Source organism: Amblyraja radiata, chromosome 1 (genome assembly GCF_010909765.2).
Source record: "Amblyraja radiata isolate CabotCenter1 chromosome 1, sAmbRad1.1.pri, whole genome shotgun sequence".
Classification (NCBI taxonomy): Eukaryota; Metazoa; Chordata; class Chondrichthyes; order Rajiformes; family Rajidae; genus Amblyraja; species Amblyraja radiata.
Window position 1 is genome coordinate 160,325,364 of NC_045956.1, and position 16,938 is coordinate 160,342,301.

Genomic DNA, 16,938 nt, shown 5'->3' on the forward strand with positions numbered 1-16,938 from the left:
TCACTGGTCCCAAAAGTCTCCTCCATGAACATTTCATTCACTTGCCCTTCCCAATACTAGATCAAGTGTTACCCTCTCAGGTGTGGGGGCCACAACATACTGCTGGATACAACTATCCTGAACACTTTTGAGAAATTGCACCCCATCTAAACCCTTCACACTATAATTTTCCCAGTTAATATTGGGAAAGTTAAAATCCCCTACAACAACCTTATTTGACCTACAGCTGTCTGCGATCCCCTGGCATATTTGTATTTTTACTTCCCGTTGACTATTCGGGGGTCTGTATTATACCCCAAACAAGGTGATCATCCCTTTTTTGTTCCTCAGCTCCACCCTTATAACCTCACTAGACGAACCGTCCATTGTGTCACCTCTGACCACGGCCGTGACATCCCCCTTAACCAATAATGCAATCCCCCCTCCTCGTTTACCCTCACCCCTGTCTCTCCTGAAGCTCCTGTACCCTGGAACATTGGGCGGTCAGTCCTGCCCCTCTCTTAACCAGGTTTCAGTCATGGCTACAACGTCCCAGTCATATGTACCTATCCATGCCCTCAGCTCATTTGCCTTACCTGTCGGGCCCCTTGCATTAAAATACGTGCAGTTTAAACCAACCTTGCATCTGTCTATTCTGTCCACTAACCTTATTCTCACCATCTTCCATATCAACTTTTGACCTCTCATCTGTGTCCTGCATGAGATCCCACCGCCCCTGCCAATCTCATTGTACATGTATAGTGACAATAAATGGCATATCTATATCTATATCTATCTATCTAGTTTAAACCCACCCATATAGCATTAGCAAACCTGCCTGCCAGGATGTTGGTACCCCTCTTTGTTCTTCTAGGAGGCAGAAGCAGACCACCAAAACGTGATGAACAGTTCTGCAAAGTCACAATGTAGGCTAAAAATGGAGACTACCAATGGATACTGGTCAAGGAAGGAGAAGCATAGATAACTAGTTTCCTTACAACGTGTGGCTGCTGCTCCTGGTCCGCAAGGAAATAACTCAATCCACAAAGGAAATAATTCAACACATTGGGCCTCTTCCTGCACTGATACATATCCCATTAGAGCAAGTTTAGCCATTTGCTCAGATTTTAGTGTAAATCTGCAGACGTACGCCAATGACATCAAAATCCTAAAGGAGGACTCCCACCGTCTTATTCGATGAATTCTACAGCCATAGAGAAAGATGTCAGGCCAACCCAGCCAATTTAGCCAACCTGAAAATGCCAGATTATTAATTTTAATTTGATAGGAATGCAGGTCAAATCCTCTAAGCTGCCACATTGAACCATAATTATGATTTTGTCCAAGAAATAACAATCTTTACTTAAGCGTCTTACAGTGTGGAAACAGGCCCTTCAGCCCAAATTGCTCACACCAGCCAACATGTCCCATCTACACTCGTCCCACCTACCTGCATTTGGCCCATATCCCTCTAAACCTGTCCTATCCATGTACCTGTCCAAATGTTTCTTAAACGTTGCGATAGGACCTGCCTCGACCATCTATTCCGGCAGTTCGTCCCATACAGCAACCACCCTTTGTATGAATTCTGCAATTTACTTCCGCAAAGTCACTTGGGTGTTGATGGCTAATATTCAAAACAGCCTTCATCAACCAAAAGACATAATATGCAAAGAGCACAATTCACTGCATGGCAAGACTCAGGCTCACTGGAGGTACAAATACTTTACATGCAGATTTACTTGTCTCCTTCACATGCAAATGATAAAAGGAATCATCCAGAACTCCAGAGGAATTAACCGAAAATGAAAATGTCCCTGTACATTTTTGCACAAAAGCATTCTTTGTTGTTTACAGATTCAAAGGCATCTTTCCTAACACATACATGCATCATTACTGATACGTGGATGTTACAAAAACTTCCTGTTGGTATCTTAAATCAGATGCGCTTCACTCTGCCCAGAGGAGTCTGGCTTCCTTGAAGGATCCCAGAAGTGGAAAATAAGTTTAGACAAATGGACCATGCAGCATTCATGCAACCACACTTTTGTAGTCATTATATAATTATGGACAAAAGCCTCTTCAGATACTTTCTAGACTACAAGCACAATAATTAAAATACTTTGGCCAATCTTAAATTCTATAGTGGGTGATATTGTCGATAGGGAAGATAGTTGTCAAAATTTGGAGCAGGGTCTTGATCAGTTGGACAGGTGGGCTGAGGAATGGTTGATGGAATTAACTAGAGAAGTGTAAGGTGTTGCATTTTGGGAAGTCTAACATGAGCACGACCTACACAGTGAATGGTAGGACTCTGGGGAGTGTTGTAAAACAGAGGGATCTAGCATGTGCATAGTTCAGTAAATGTGACATCTCAGTTAGATAGGGTGGTCAAAAAGGCTTTTGGCACATCATTCAGAGCATTGAGTGTAGAAGTTGGAAGGTCATGTTGCAGTTGTATAAGATGTTGGAGAGGCCGCATTTTGAGTAGTGTGTTCAGTTTTGTACGAACATCATACAGACAGCACACATAATCAGGGTTGAACCTGGGTCTCTGGCACTGTACGGTAGCAACCCTACCAGTTCTGTGCACCACCTGTTATGTTGTCAAATGCTTTAAACTGGAAAGGGTGCAGAGATGATTTATGAGGATGTTGCCAGGACTCGAGGTCTTGATCTATAGGGAGAGGTTGAGCAGGCTAGGACTATTCCTTGGAGTGCAGGAGGATATGGGGTGATCTTAGAAAGGTGGAGAAAATCATCAGAGGAATAGATCGGGCAGATGCACAGTCCCTTGCCCAGAGTATTTCTATTATTAAAAATAAATGAATAAATCTTCCCTCTCACATTGCACTTTCTTTCCTTTTTCGACTTTTCTTCAAATCCTACCCGATTATATACCTAATAGCAGGCTTCTCAATAAGCAATGGGAGAAATGTAGCCAAACTGCTCCTCCATGTTCTCTCCTAAAGAGTCACCAAAATGGCGGCATAGTGGAACAGTGGTAGAGTTGCTACCATACAGTGCCAGAGACCCAGGTTCAACCCTGAGTACGTGTGCTGTCTGTATGAAGTTCATACTTTCTCCCTGTGACCGCATGGGGTTTCTCCGGGTGCACTGGGCTCCAAAGACATACATGATTGTAGGTTAATTGGCTTCCGTAAATGCAAATTGTCCCTAGTGTTTTTGATAGTGGTAGTGTGCTGGATGACGCACAAACATGGAAGGGCCTAATTCCGTGTTGTATCTCTGAAGTCTAAAGAGTCAAGGCTCACCATACAACGATCTGGAATAAGGGTCTTGGCCACATAATCCCCAATCTGGGGACATGAATCAGTAGAAATTTCAAAGCTAAACGAGGCAAAACATTTCACCCGGGATTCTTACTTGAAAGATCGGGATTATTTTGTTTCCCTTGGTAATTTTGAATCAGAACGTACAAAACTCACATGCGGGGTTCCTCAGGGCTCCATTCTTGGACCCATTTTGTTCAACATTTATATGCTCCCCCTAGCTCAGATCATAGAGCATTTTAACATATCCTACCACACTTATGCCGATGACACACAACTATATATCGCAGTGTCACCACATGACCATAGTCCCCTACACTCACTGAGCCAGTGTGTCAAACATATCAATGAGTGGATGAACCAGAACTTCCTCCAGCTCAATGCAAATAAGACAGAAATTATTGTCTTTGGTCCCAAAAAAACAAGGCTAGAGGTGAGTGCTCAACTCGACTCAATTGCACTGAAAACCACAGACAAAGCCAGAAATCTTGGTGTAGTTATGGACTCGGATTTGAATTTTAACAGCCATATAAAGACCATTACCAGATCTGCCTATTACCACCTAAAAAATATTGCAAGAATCAAGGGATTTCTGTCCAAAGAAGACACTGAAAAACTTGTTCATGCATATATTTTTAGTAGGTTAGATTATTGTAATGGCATCTTTTACAGGTCTCAATAAAAAATCAATTAAACAACTGCAGCTTATCCAAAATGCCGCTGCCAGAGTCTTGACCAACACCAAGAAAATGGACCACATTACACCTGTCCTTAAATCTTTGCACTGGCTCCCTGTGTGTAAGAGGATAGATTTTAAAATTCTGTTACTGACCTACAAGGCACTGAATGGTCTTGGTCCAAAATACATCTCTGACCTACTTGTTGTATATGAGGCGCCTAGACTCCTCAGGTCTTCAGGGACAGGTTTACTCTGTGTTCCCAGGGTCAGAACTAAAAAGGCTGAAGCAGCATTCGGTTTTTATGCTCCACACCTGTGGAACAAGCTCCCTGAACACCTGAGGTATGCACAGACTGTAAGCGCATTTAAATCAGGCCTAAAAACACTGTTGTTTACTATAGCTTTTCCATAACCCGACATGCAGGTAATCTTAACCGTCCAATTTTAACCCTTTTATGTGCTTTTTAAAATCGTTTTATTGTTTCATTGACGTTGTTTTATTATTCATACATTTGTCGTATTGCTTATTTTGCAATTTTTAATTATTGACTATTTTCTTTCCTGTAAAGCACCTTGAATTGCTGTTTGCACGAATGGTGCTATACAAATAAATTTGCCTTGCCTTGCCTTCTTACTTTGTAGGATGTTTAATAATTGGGATGTCAATAAAACATTGAATATAATTTTTTTAACACAATGTAGATCAGTGTAGACACAGGCTCAAATGAAATCAGAAGGATAAATTCAATATAATTAAATGGCATAACAAATTTAAGAAAATTAAATTTTCCTCTCGGTACGGCAGCATTTTCTCTTCCTGTAGCAATATCACTAAAATATGTATGACTTTTAGGATTATTTTACAGATGCAGTCCTCAGAGAGCAAGCAACAGGAGAACCACATTATAATACCTTGGTAAATGTAAATTTTTTTTTTAAAGCAGGAAAACACCTCAGATTCTTTAGTTTTGGTCACAAAGGAACGAAGAATTTTGTTCTTGAGGAAGAAAAATAAAGTGCAGTTAAACAGATTTTGCTATTAAGGACCTTATCTGAGAGTTCAATGAATCAGCAATCCTGCTACTGAAATTATTTTAAAATAATTTTTGATATAATGTTATGATAAGCCATTTTAACAACAGGCCCTACATTTTTTAAAGGATAAATCAATATCATTCATGTTTTCAAGCCAAACTAGGTGAGACCACATCAGGATGCAACTAATCAGAGAGATGCGTTTAAGAGGATGGAATCAGACAGGACCTTTGAAGATAAAGAAAGGACTGAAGACCCCTCTTCAGACTGATGGTTAATACTTAATTTTTATATATATGTGTGTGTGTGTGTGTGTGTGTGTGTGTGTGTGTGTGTGTGTGTGTGTGTGTGTGTTAATAGTTTATGAATCTTCTCTTACTGATTATGATTTCTCCAAACTAATAGTGTGCTTTGCAGAACCATATTTGTAGACTTTGCAGATTATAATTGGTACTCCAGATAGATAGTATCCATAAATAAAGTGTGACTAAAATTTTGATGGTCCAGCTAATAATCACTGAGCTGTTGTACATGTCAGATGTTGAAAGCTAAATATAGGTTTATAAAAACGTATGGAGAAGCACGTTTGAGCTTTCTTTATAGCATGGATCATTTGTATCACTGGGATCATCCATAATTGTATTTGGTGTTAACGTTAACTACAAATTTGGCTACATATTTTGTTGGTTCACATGCTTGATCATTGGTGTTTTATCATTAATGTTTTATTATTGTTAATGTTTATTTTTTTCTGAGTCATTCGTAACTGTCACTGTAAGTCATGTTGTTACTTGTGGGCGGAGTACCAAGGCAAATTCCTTGTATGTGAATACTTGGCCAATAAACTTACTCACTCACTTCTCCATACGTTTTGATAAATCTCTATTACAAACAATACATATAATACTCTGTTAATACAAATTTAACACTCTAATACAAACATTTTAAAAGTCCTTTACTAACTTAGCTATTTGGATAGCCTTATTACTAGTGCTTTTCCATTTCTTGGATGAAGAAAAATACTGAAGATCTGAACATATCACATTTTTTCATTAAAAGATCATGATTTCACACACCAGAGTCCCGCCAAATAAATGCAGATTAGCAAGCATGATAGTAGTTCCTCCGAGTGGGCATTTTTCATGCACAAAACAGAAACACTGAGTGTTGACAAACCTTCTGATAATCATCCATGCCAGTGTGAAACTAACCTCCTGCTTCTGTGGTAACCACTCCAGCAAATACTGTCCTGGCCTAACAGTAATCTTTAAAGATGAGGAAACTCGACATATGATCTAATCAAACAGGTAAACACTCAATAGAAGAGTAAAAAAAACACAGAAAGACATCATGCACACATTGAAACTGCTCCTGAAGAACTATGCAATTCATCATATCTCCTCATATCCTGCAACGTTCCCGCCTCCCCTCTTTCAAGTTTTTTACAGCAATTCCTCAACGAAAGCTTCCCTTATCCTACTTTCTTTTTTCCATTTTTCTGGATTTCTGAAAGAGGAGCATCAAATTGTACCTTGATTAGCATTGGATGATATATCATTGTTGACATTACATAAATAATGTTGGCATTACATAAACATGTAACCAATAACCGCTGCACCATCGAGAGCATCCTTACCAACTGTATCACAGTATGGTATGGCAACTGCTCTGTCTCCGACCGGAAAGCACTGCAGAGGGTGGTGCAAATTGCCCAACGCATCACCGGTTCCTCGCTCCCCTCCATTGAGTCTGTCCAAAGCAAGCGTTGTCTGCGTAGGGCGCTCAGCATCGCCAAGGACTGCTCTCACCCCAACCATAGACTGTTTACCCTCCTACCATCCGGGAGGCGCTACAGGTCTCTCCGTTGCCGGACCAGCAGGTCCAGGAACAGCTTCTTCCCTGCGGCTGTTACACTACTCAACCCTGTACCTCGGTGACTGCCAATCACCCCCCCCCCCCCCCGGACAGTCCTCCCACCAGGAAAACACTATGACTGTATGCATGTAAATAGATTTATTTATTGCTCATATCCTATGTCGCTCTTCCAGGGAGATGCTAACTGCATTTCGTTGTCTCTGTACTGTACACTGCATAATGACAATTAAAGTTGAATATGAATCTGAATAAGGTAGCTCTAGAGTCCTTTTATCATACATAGCACTGTCAGCTGTGTCACAACATCCGAGATATCCTCACTTCAGGGAACGAGGGTTTTCCTCTCCCATCATAGATGAGGCCCTCACGTGTCTGCTCAGTATCCCGCAGCTCCGCCCTTGCTCCCCCTCCCCCGAGACCTTACCTTCCACCCCATCAGCCATCGCATACAACACATAATCCTCTGAAATTTCCGCCACCTCCAACAGGATCCCATGTGATAGCCACATTTTCCCATCTCCACTCCTTCTGCCTTCTGCAGAGACCACAACTCCCTGGTTAACTCATCCCTTCCCACCCCCTCCCTGGGTACCTTCCCTTGCAACTGCAGAAGATGTAACACCTGTATCTATACCTCCTCCCTCGACTCTATCCAGGGACCCCGACAGTCCTTTCAGGTTAGGCAGAGGTTCACTTTCACCTCCTCTAACCTCATCTGCTATATCCGTTGTTCAAGATGTGGAATCTTAGACATCGGTGAGACCAAATGCAGACTGGGCGATCGTTTCGCAGAACTCCTTCTCTCAGCCCGCGTGAACCAACCTATCTCTCAGTTGCTGGACATTTTAATGCTCCTTCCCATTCCTACACAGACCTTTCTGTCCTTGGGCTCCTCCATTGTCAGAGTGAGGCTAAACACAAATTGGAGGAACAGCATCTTATATTTCGCTTAGGCAGCTTACAGCACAGTGGTATGAATATTGATTTCTCCCACTTCAGGTAGCCCCGGCATTCCCACTTTCTCTATTCCTCCCCCACCCAAGTCACACTAGCTTCTCATTTGCACCCCACAAACAGCTAACAATGGCCTGTTTCCTTTATCATCGTTACTTTTTTGCATATCTTTCATTCATTGTTCTTTATCTCTCCACATCACCGTCTATATCTCTCATTTCCTTTATCGCTAACCAGTATAAAGAAGGGTCTCGACCTGAAACATCACCCATTCCTTCTCTCCAGGCAGAGATGCTGCCTGTCCCGCTGAGTAACTCCAGCTTTTTGTGTCTACTGCCAGCTGTAATGGATGGTTACAGCATTGAACCAGAGTCCATGCATACAATAGTAATGCGCATCAAAACAAAATAAAATGTGTATTGTTACTGCACCTTTCATGAGATTACCAAGAATGCCTTTTCTCATTAACAATCATTAACAAACAAAGCCATTTTAAAAAGGAAGTCGATCAGAAGCAGAGCCTGTGAAGCACGCCGGAGGATGTAAAATCGATGGGAAGGTCAATAGGTTAGTATATTCATATGTTCATAAGTTCCAGAAGCAGCATTAGGCCATTTGTACCATCATGTCTACTCCGCCATTCAATCATGGCTGATCTATCTATCCCTCTCAACCCCATTCTCTTGCCTTCTCCCCATAACCCCTGAAATTTGTACAAATTAAGAATCTATCAATTTCTGCTTTAGCATATCCATTTCCTTACCCTCCACAGACTTCTGTGGCAATGAATTCCAGACTCGCCACCCTCTGACTAAAGAAATTCCTCCTCATCATCGTCCTAAATCCCTTTTATTCGAAGGCTATGGCTTCTGGTCATCGACTCTCCCACTAGTGGAAACATCCTCTCCATTTTTGGTAGCCATGGCTGCAGTGATGTAGCAATTAACAATCAGGAGATACCGGTGAAGCCAAGATTAGAACAGTGAGAGTGTCTGAAGGTTTTAAGGAATGGTGGGAATTACATAGCATGGGTGGAGAGCTTCTAGAGAAAGATTTGGAAACAGCCTTAAAACTGAAGTGCTGTTTAACTGCAAGCCAAAATGTAGATAAGTGAGCACCACGATGGATAAATGAGATAAGAGCTAAGGCACTAGTAGTAAACCTTTTGGATGAAAATTTAAGAAATTGGAGAGTAGGGTGGCTGGAGCACCTTTGTAAGTCATGATCGTTTCATTATCATATGTACCAGCAGCAGTGCAATTAAATTCTTATTTACTGCAGCTTTAAATGTATATTAATGCATTAACACACAAAAATACAAAAAACAATAATAAATGAATAATCAGCAATACCAGGTAACCAAACCATAATAGTGCAAAACCAAAGTCATAGTGCAACCAAAATAAAGCTCATTGCAGATTACAGTTGCTGAGATAGGGTTGTAGTTAGCGCTGTGCACAGTTCAAGAGCCCGATAGTTGCTGGGATGAAGCTGGTGTTGAATCTGAAGGTCACGTTTTTCAGGCCCCTTTACCATCTTACTGATGGTAGTAGTGAGATGAGAGCGAATTCAACGTGGTGGTGTGGGTCTTGGATGATATTAGCTTTAGATTAGATTAGATTAGATTCGTTTATTGTCATTCAGATCTTTCGGTCTGAACGAAATTTCGTTTCCCTGCAGTCATACATATAATAAAAAATGACAAAAACACACAATCAACACAAATTTAACATCAACCACAATGAGTTCACCAAACACCTCCTCACTGTGGTGGAAGGCAAAATCTTAAAGTCTCTGTCTCTTCACTCTTTGTTCTCCCTCTGCGCCGAGGCAATCCAGGCTCCAGATGTTGTGATCCCACCGGGTGATGGTAAATCCTGCGGCTCAACCGTGCTCCGCGAACGGGCCGATTCAAACTCCGCGGGTGGGCGCTGCCGCCGCCACGGTTCCGGGGCCGAGTCGGGTCTCCGCTGCCGCCGCCACGGTTCCGGGGCCGAGTCGGGTCTCCGTTGCCGCTGCCGCCGCCACAGCTCTGAGGCCGAGTCGGGTCTCCGCTGCCGCTGCCTCCGCCACAGCTTCGGGGCCGAGTCGGGTCTCCGCTGCCGCTGCTGCCGCCGCCACAGCTCCGGCCTTTCCGAGGCAGCACCTCCTCTAGATCCCTTTGATGATGGGAAGGAGTGTACCCATGATGGTAACGTCTACCACTTTCTGCAGCCTGATTCGTTCCTGGATGTGCCAGTTACCAAACCAGGCTGTGATATGGCCAGTCAGTATGCTCTCTACTATATACCTGTAGAGTATTTGGTGACGTACAGAGAATCTTCACAATCTTCCTATGAAGTAGAGGTGTAGATGAGCTATCTTTGTGATTTCAACATTGTGCTGGGCCCAGGACAGCTTTTCAGAGATATGCCCAGGAACTTGCTGTTCCCTCACCACAATGAAGATGGGGTCATGGATCCCCAGCTTTCCTTTTCTGAAATGAACAATCAGTTCCTTAGCCTTGCTAATGTTGAAAGCAAGATTGATTCAGTTTACTGACGCAATCACAAAGAATCGTCATCAACACCTCTACTTCCTTAAACGATTGAGAACATCAGGCATGCCGTCAAATACTCTCCCGAACTTCGACAGATGTACAGTTGAGAGCATACTGACTGGTTAGATTACAGCCTGGTTCAGTAACTCCAACGCACAACGTGGTGGACATTGCATAGCCCATGACAGATATTTACCTCCCCATCATTGAAGTGTTCTACGGGAAGCACTGCCTTAAAGGCAACCAATATCAAAGAGTCACACCACCTTGGCCATGCTCTCATCTCGCTGATGCCATTGAGAAGGTGGTATCCGAGAATCATGATCTCCACGTTAAAGAACCGCTTCTTCACAGCAGCATCAGGCTGCTGAGCACTTCACAATGCTAACCACAAACCTACCTCAGCAACAATCTACTATGGACTTTGTGTATGAAGGGACTGCCAATGCTAGTTTACGAAGATTGACAAAATGCTGGACTAACTCAGCAGGACAGACAGCATCTCTGGAGAGAAGGTATGAGTGACGTTTCGGGTCGAGACCCATCTTCAGACTGAAGAAGGAACTCGACCCAAAACGTCACCCATTTCTTCTCTCCAGAGATGCTGCCTGTCCCACTGACTTACTCCAGCATTTTGTGTCTGTCCTACTATGGACTTTGCATTGGTTGCACAAAGTGCTTTGATTTGCACTATATGGTTACCGAATACAACTGATAAATATATAAAATCTATAATACATTAAATTAGTTCTTGTGTGTTGCATTAATGCACATCTAAAGCTGCAGGAAATAAAATGTTCTTTGTCCTGTTCCCTGTGCACATTACAATAACAGGCTTGACTATTGAATCAATTAAAATTGGACATGATGAATACACAATGAGATAAATATATGCATCTTCTACAAATTGCAGCAACAATGCATATCTGATCAGACTTCTATCTTTGTTAAAGAATGATAAATTCAATAAATAAGCAAAACAAAGTCACAGAATCAATCTTCCTTCACCATGAGTTAGCTGGCCTAATGTATAACTGCAATATGATAAGCTTGGCCTATACATACCATTTGATCAATTGATTGAGATAAATCAATTAGCTTTGTATATGCATGCTAAACAGCGTGTTATAGAACTCAGTGTGGCAGCTTCACCGCTTTTTTTTTTTTAACTACCTTTGGTACAGCTCTTTTATACTCCTTACTGAATAAGAAATGGATCTCTAGCTTGATAGTAATGGTAGAATGAAGAATATAAGAGGACATGTCCTTCGGGTAGATTGCAATTCTTCAATATAAAATCTGTAATGTTGTCTCCATGTGGACTATGTGGTGATTGCTTCTATTAAAAAGTCGTGGATAACTTCATCTGCTATATAGATTGGTGAGGATTGGTCCAAAGCTAATGGAAAAAGCATATCATTACTTCTGGTAGGGAATACCCTGAAATAGTAACAGAAGAATCTGTGACAGTGGATGAAAAATGAAATGTTACACATATCACTTTCCAATGGATAACTAATCAATGGACTAGCCATTTCAGATCCGAAAGGGAATTCTTAGACATAGAAACATAGAAAATAGGTGCAGGAGTAGGCCATTTGGACTTTCGAGCCAGAGGCGGCATTCAATAAATCTAACATCAGTACCAGCTTTTCCCCCGAAATCCAACTCTCTCTTGAAAACATCCAGTGAATTGGCCTCCATGACCTTCTGTGGCAGTGAATTTCAGATTCACAATTCTCTGGGTGAAAAGGTCTTTCCTCATCTCTGTCCTAAATGGCCTACCCCTTATTCTTAAACTGTGACCCCGGGTTCCGGACTCCTCCAAATCCGTAACATTTTTCCTACATCTACCCTGTCCAATCGTCTAAGAATTTTATATGTTTCTATAAGATTCCCTCTCATTAACCTGGTGAACCTACGCTGCACTCCCTTAATAGCAATAATGTCCTTCCTCAAATTAGGGGACCAAAATTGCATACAATACAGGTACGGTCTCACCAGGGCCCTGTACAACTGCAGAAGGACCTCCTTGCTCCTAAACTCAAATCCTCTCGCAATGAAGGCCAACATGCCATTAGATTCCTTCACTGCCTGCTGTACCTGCATGGCTACTGTCAGTGACTGATGTACAAGCACACATGGGTCTCATTGCATCCCCCCTTTTCCTAATCTGATACCATTCAGATAATAATCTGCCTTCCTGTTCTTGCCACCAAAGTGGATAACCTCACAATTATCCACATTATACTGAATCTGCCATGCTTCTGCCCACTCACCCAGCCTATCCAAGTCAACATGCAGCCTCACAGCATCTTCCTCGCAGCTCACACTGCCATCCAGCCTCGTGTCATCCACAAACTTGGAGATGTTACATTTAATTCCCTCGTCTAAATCGTTAATACATATTGTAAACAACTGGGGTCCCAGCACTGAGCCTTGCGGCAGCCCACTAGTCACTCCCTGCCATTCTGAAAAGGACCCGTTAATTCCTACTCTTTGCTTCCTGTCTGCCAACCAGTTCTCTGTCAATACCCAAGCCCCAAATACCATGTGCTCTAATTTTTCACACTAATCTCTTGTGCGGGACTTTGTCAAAGGCTTGTTGAAAGTCCAGATACACCACATCCACTGGCTCTCCCTTATCCATTCTACTTGTTACATACTCAAAAAATTCCAAAAGATTAGCCAAGCATAATTTCCCCTTCATAAATCCATGCTGACTGACAGTGACTCCCGTCATTGCTTTCCAAATGCGCTGCTATAACATCTTCAATAATAGACCCCAGCATCTTCCCCACTACCGATGGTCTATAATTCCCCGTTTTCTCTCTCCCTCTTTTCTTAAAAAATTGGCTACCCTCCAGTCAAAGGAACTGATCACCAATGCATCCACGATTTCTAGGGCCACCTCCTTGAGTACTCTAGGACGCAGACCATCTGGCCCTGGGGATTTATCTGCCTTCAGTCCCAAAGGTTTACCCAACACCATTTTCTGAGTAATGTGGATTCCCTTCAGTTTATCCCTCCCGCTAGATCCTCAGTCCCCTAATATTTCTGGGAGATTGTGTCTTCCTTAGTGAGGACAGAACCAAAGTACTCATTGAACTGTTCTGCCATTTCCTGGTTTCCTATTATAAATTCACCGGTCTCTGACTGTAAGGGACCTACATTCGTCTTCACTAATCTTCTCCTTTTTACATACCTATAGAAACTTTTACAGCAGTTTTTATATTTCCCGCAAGCTGTCTTTCATGCTCTTTTTTTCCCCCTTTTAATTAACCCCTTTAATTAATAGACAATAGATGCAAGAGTAGGCCATTCGGCCCTTCGAGCCAGCACCGCCATTCACTGTGATCATGGCTGTTCATCCACAATCAGTACCCCGTTGCTGCCTTCTCCCCATATCCCTTGACTCTACTATCTTTAAGAGCTCTACCTAACTCTCTCTTGAAAGCATCCAGAGAATCAGCCTCCACTGCCTTCTGAGGGAGAGAATTCCACATATTCACAACTCGCTGGGTGAAAAAGTTTTTCCTCATCGTTCTAAATGGCCTACCCCTTATTCTTAAACTGTGGCCCCTGGTTCTGCACTCCCCCAACATCGGAATGTTTCCTGCCTCTAGCGTGTCCAATCCCTTAATAATTTTATATGTTTCAATAAGATTCCCTCTCATCCTTCTAAATTCCAGTGTATAAAACCCCAGTCTCTCCATTCTTTCAACTTATGACAGTCCCGCCATCCCGGGAATTAACCTTGTGAACCTACGCTGTACTCCCTCAATAGCAAGAATGTCCTTCCTCAAATTTAGAGACCAAAACTGCACACAATACTCCATGTATGGTCTCACCAGAGCCCTGTACAAATGCAGAAGGACCCTTTAAAGAGGGGGATTCTTGAAGAGTGAATTAGGGTTTATTTTGTTTTAGTCAAATTGATGCTGGATATTCTACCCAATTACTTTTCAAATGGTTTATTACAATTGGAAGATTTCAGTCTATTTCATACAACTGTCAAAACAAAACCACATTACTCTAGTCTTATCCCTGCATAGTCTGGGCCATCAGATTTGTTTGCTTTTCAAAAGTTATTATGCAAGTGAATCAGGTTGGTTTCTACAAAAGGCCAAGTAGTCAAGTGACCATAAATCACCACTGAACCATTGTTTCAAGAACAAGCCATTTATTCCAGATTTATTTAATGAGTTACAAATTATTTTTTCAAGGTACAAAAATACAATTTTAACTTTGGGCCAGGTTGCTGAGTTATGACCATGTTCTGACCCAGGCTCACTACCACAGCCACGTGTGCAAGTCTAAAGAAGGGTCCTGATCCAAAACATCATCTATCCATGTTATCCAGGGATGCTGCTTAACCTACTGAGTTATTCCAGCACTGTCTTTTTTTGTAAGCCATGATCTGCAGTTCCTTGTTTCTACATTGCTGGTTTACTTGTCCAGTAATAGGTTTATTAGTCATGGGAGCAGAATTAGCCTATTCAGCCCATCGAGTCTACTCTGCCATTCAATCGTGGCTGATCTCTTTCCCTCTCAACCCCATTCTCCTGCCTCCTCCCCATAACCCCATAAAGATTGTCATAACCCTTGACAATCTTACTTATCAAGAAAGGATACTGATCCTATGTTTCGTTATACCACTAGATCTCTGCAGGTGCTTAATAATGGGGATGAAAACAGTCAGACTCGTCTGCAATTCTTCCAATTTTCAATTTATCATTTAAGAACTGGCGTCTCGCCCAACACGTGAAGCCGTGCAATATATTAAGATCACTCTGAATTTTTTATCAGAAAGAAAATGAGGGCTAATTTAAATTATGCCCTGTAATAGGTTATTGAGCAAGTGGAAGGCATATCTCAACCAATCCAGCTATCAGATAAGCAACACCGTACTTCATGAGATGGTACTTCAAGGAGATGAGGAGGAATTTCGTTAGTCAGAGGGTGGTGAATCTGTGGAATTCATTGCTACTGAAGGCGGTGGAGGCCAAGGCAGAGATAGATAGGTTCTTGAATGGTATGGGTGTCAGTGGTTATGGAGAGAAGGCAGGTGAATGGGGTTGAGCAGGGAAGATAGATCAGCCACGATTGAATGGCGGAGTAGACTTGATGGGCCGAATGGCCTAATTCCGCTCCTACCACTTGTGGGGTTGAAGGCATTTGGGTTTTGGTGCTGCAGAGCCTTGTTGCAAGGAAGGAGTCTGGCTGCAAGGATCTGCCTGTATCACGTGGCAGCAGTTGGTCAAGCAGCAGCCGCCTCTTTGATCTGCAAAGCTGCCGAAGCTGCAAAGAGTTCGTCCTTCCCCCAGCCTCAGCCGTCCACAATCGGACGCCTCAACCGGCTTCTCCCCAGGCTTAGCCGGGCCGGTCGGCCGCAAAAGAAAAATAAAAGCGCAGAGGAAATCCATGTCTGACTCATCTTTGGGGGATGGGGAGGGAGGGGAGGGGGGTGAAGAGAGGTGGACCAGGGGGGGAAAGACAGCCGCGCCCAATCCTTTTAAGGGTCGGTTTGTCATTGTAGATCGTAAGTGTTAAATATAAATCACTACACAATAAACACCATCACAGTTCATTAACAAGTCTTCGATGCAAAATGACCAATGTGGAACAATCTTTATGGGAATGTTAGGAATACAATTACGCATTTAAAGGGGAAACTACTGTTTTCCTGAAGATTTCTATTTAGAAATCAAAATAAACAGTATTTATAGTTGACTTTGCTGCCTCCCTATTGTACAATTAAATAACGAGATCCGCTCCCTTTGTGGTAGATCCCTTAAACCATTATTATTGAACAACGCACACAGGCACAACAGAAATTTTACACAACAAAATACAGAGACAATGTAGTGTTAATCAGAAATTGCAAAGACTGTAATTACAATTGCTGTATTACAAATGCACACATAGAAGAATCACTGCAATACGCAAGATACAGATATTGTTGCGACCCAGTTATTGTGCCTGTTTGACAACGTATCCCGGATTGGCACGGCTGGCCACTCGAAACTCCCAATAACGAAATCAGTTGTAGCCCCTTTCATACACGCCTATATATCAATACATGCAATAAATCTAGCGCAACTTTTGCAACAAATTAATGTTAACAAATTGGAAGTATTCCTACCGTCACAATGCAACACACTCCAATTTAAGGCACATAAAATAATTATCGAACCTTTGAAATATCTCCGAGGCTGCTTTGCAAGGAGTCCTGAATCTGTCCTTGAGCTGAACGCTTTTATTTGACACCCCCCTCCTTCCCCTCCCCCCTCTTCCAGGGAATCTATCGCCCTCCTGAAGCCCAGGCTTCGGGGTTTCTGACCGTGATCCTGGTGCCACAAAATACACGCAATGATGCGGGAATGTGACGCAGACCCGGCACCCTCTTCTGGACATGAACATTGCTGCATTCAGGCATTGTGGGAGGTGTAGTTTCAATATTGGACAATCCCATTTGTCCAATATTGAAACATTCAATTAATGTTTTACTGTAACGTGCTTTCATTGCATGAGCGAGCCGTCTGGACCCCTAAGCTCAGGAACTCTTTTTTACTAAATCTCTC

The 16,938-nt window shown here is 42.5% G+C and overlaps 1 protein-coding gene across 7 annotated transcripts in view; it reads right to left on the reverse strand.

The window, feature by feature from the left end:
* Window positions 1-16,711, reverse strand: part of ctif (cap binding complex dependent translation initiation factor) — a 183,994-nt gene extending 167,283 nt beyond the window's left edge. For 6 of the 7 annotated variants that reach the window (XM_033033774.1, XM_033033767.1, XM_033033784.1 and 3 more), the window contains exon 1: window positions 16,551-16,711. The gene's annotated coding sequence lies outside the window, so the exon portion shown is untranslated. Of the gene's footprint in view, window positions 1-16,499; window positions 16,521-16,550 lie in introns of those variants that run through there. The other variant, XM_033033740.1, reaches the window with a different exon arrangement.
* Between the last annotated feature and the right edge of the window lie 227 nt (window positions 16,712-16,938).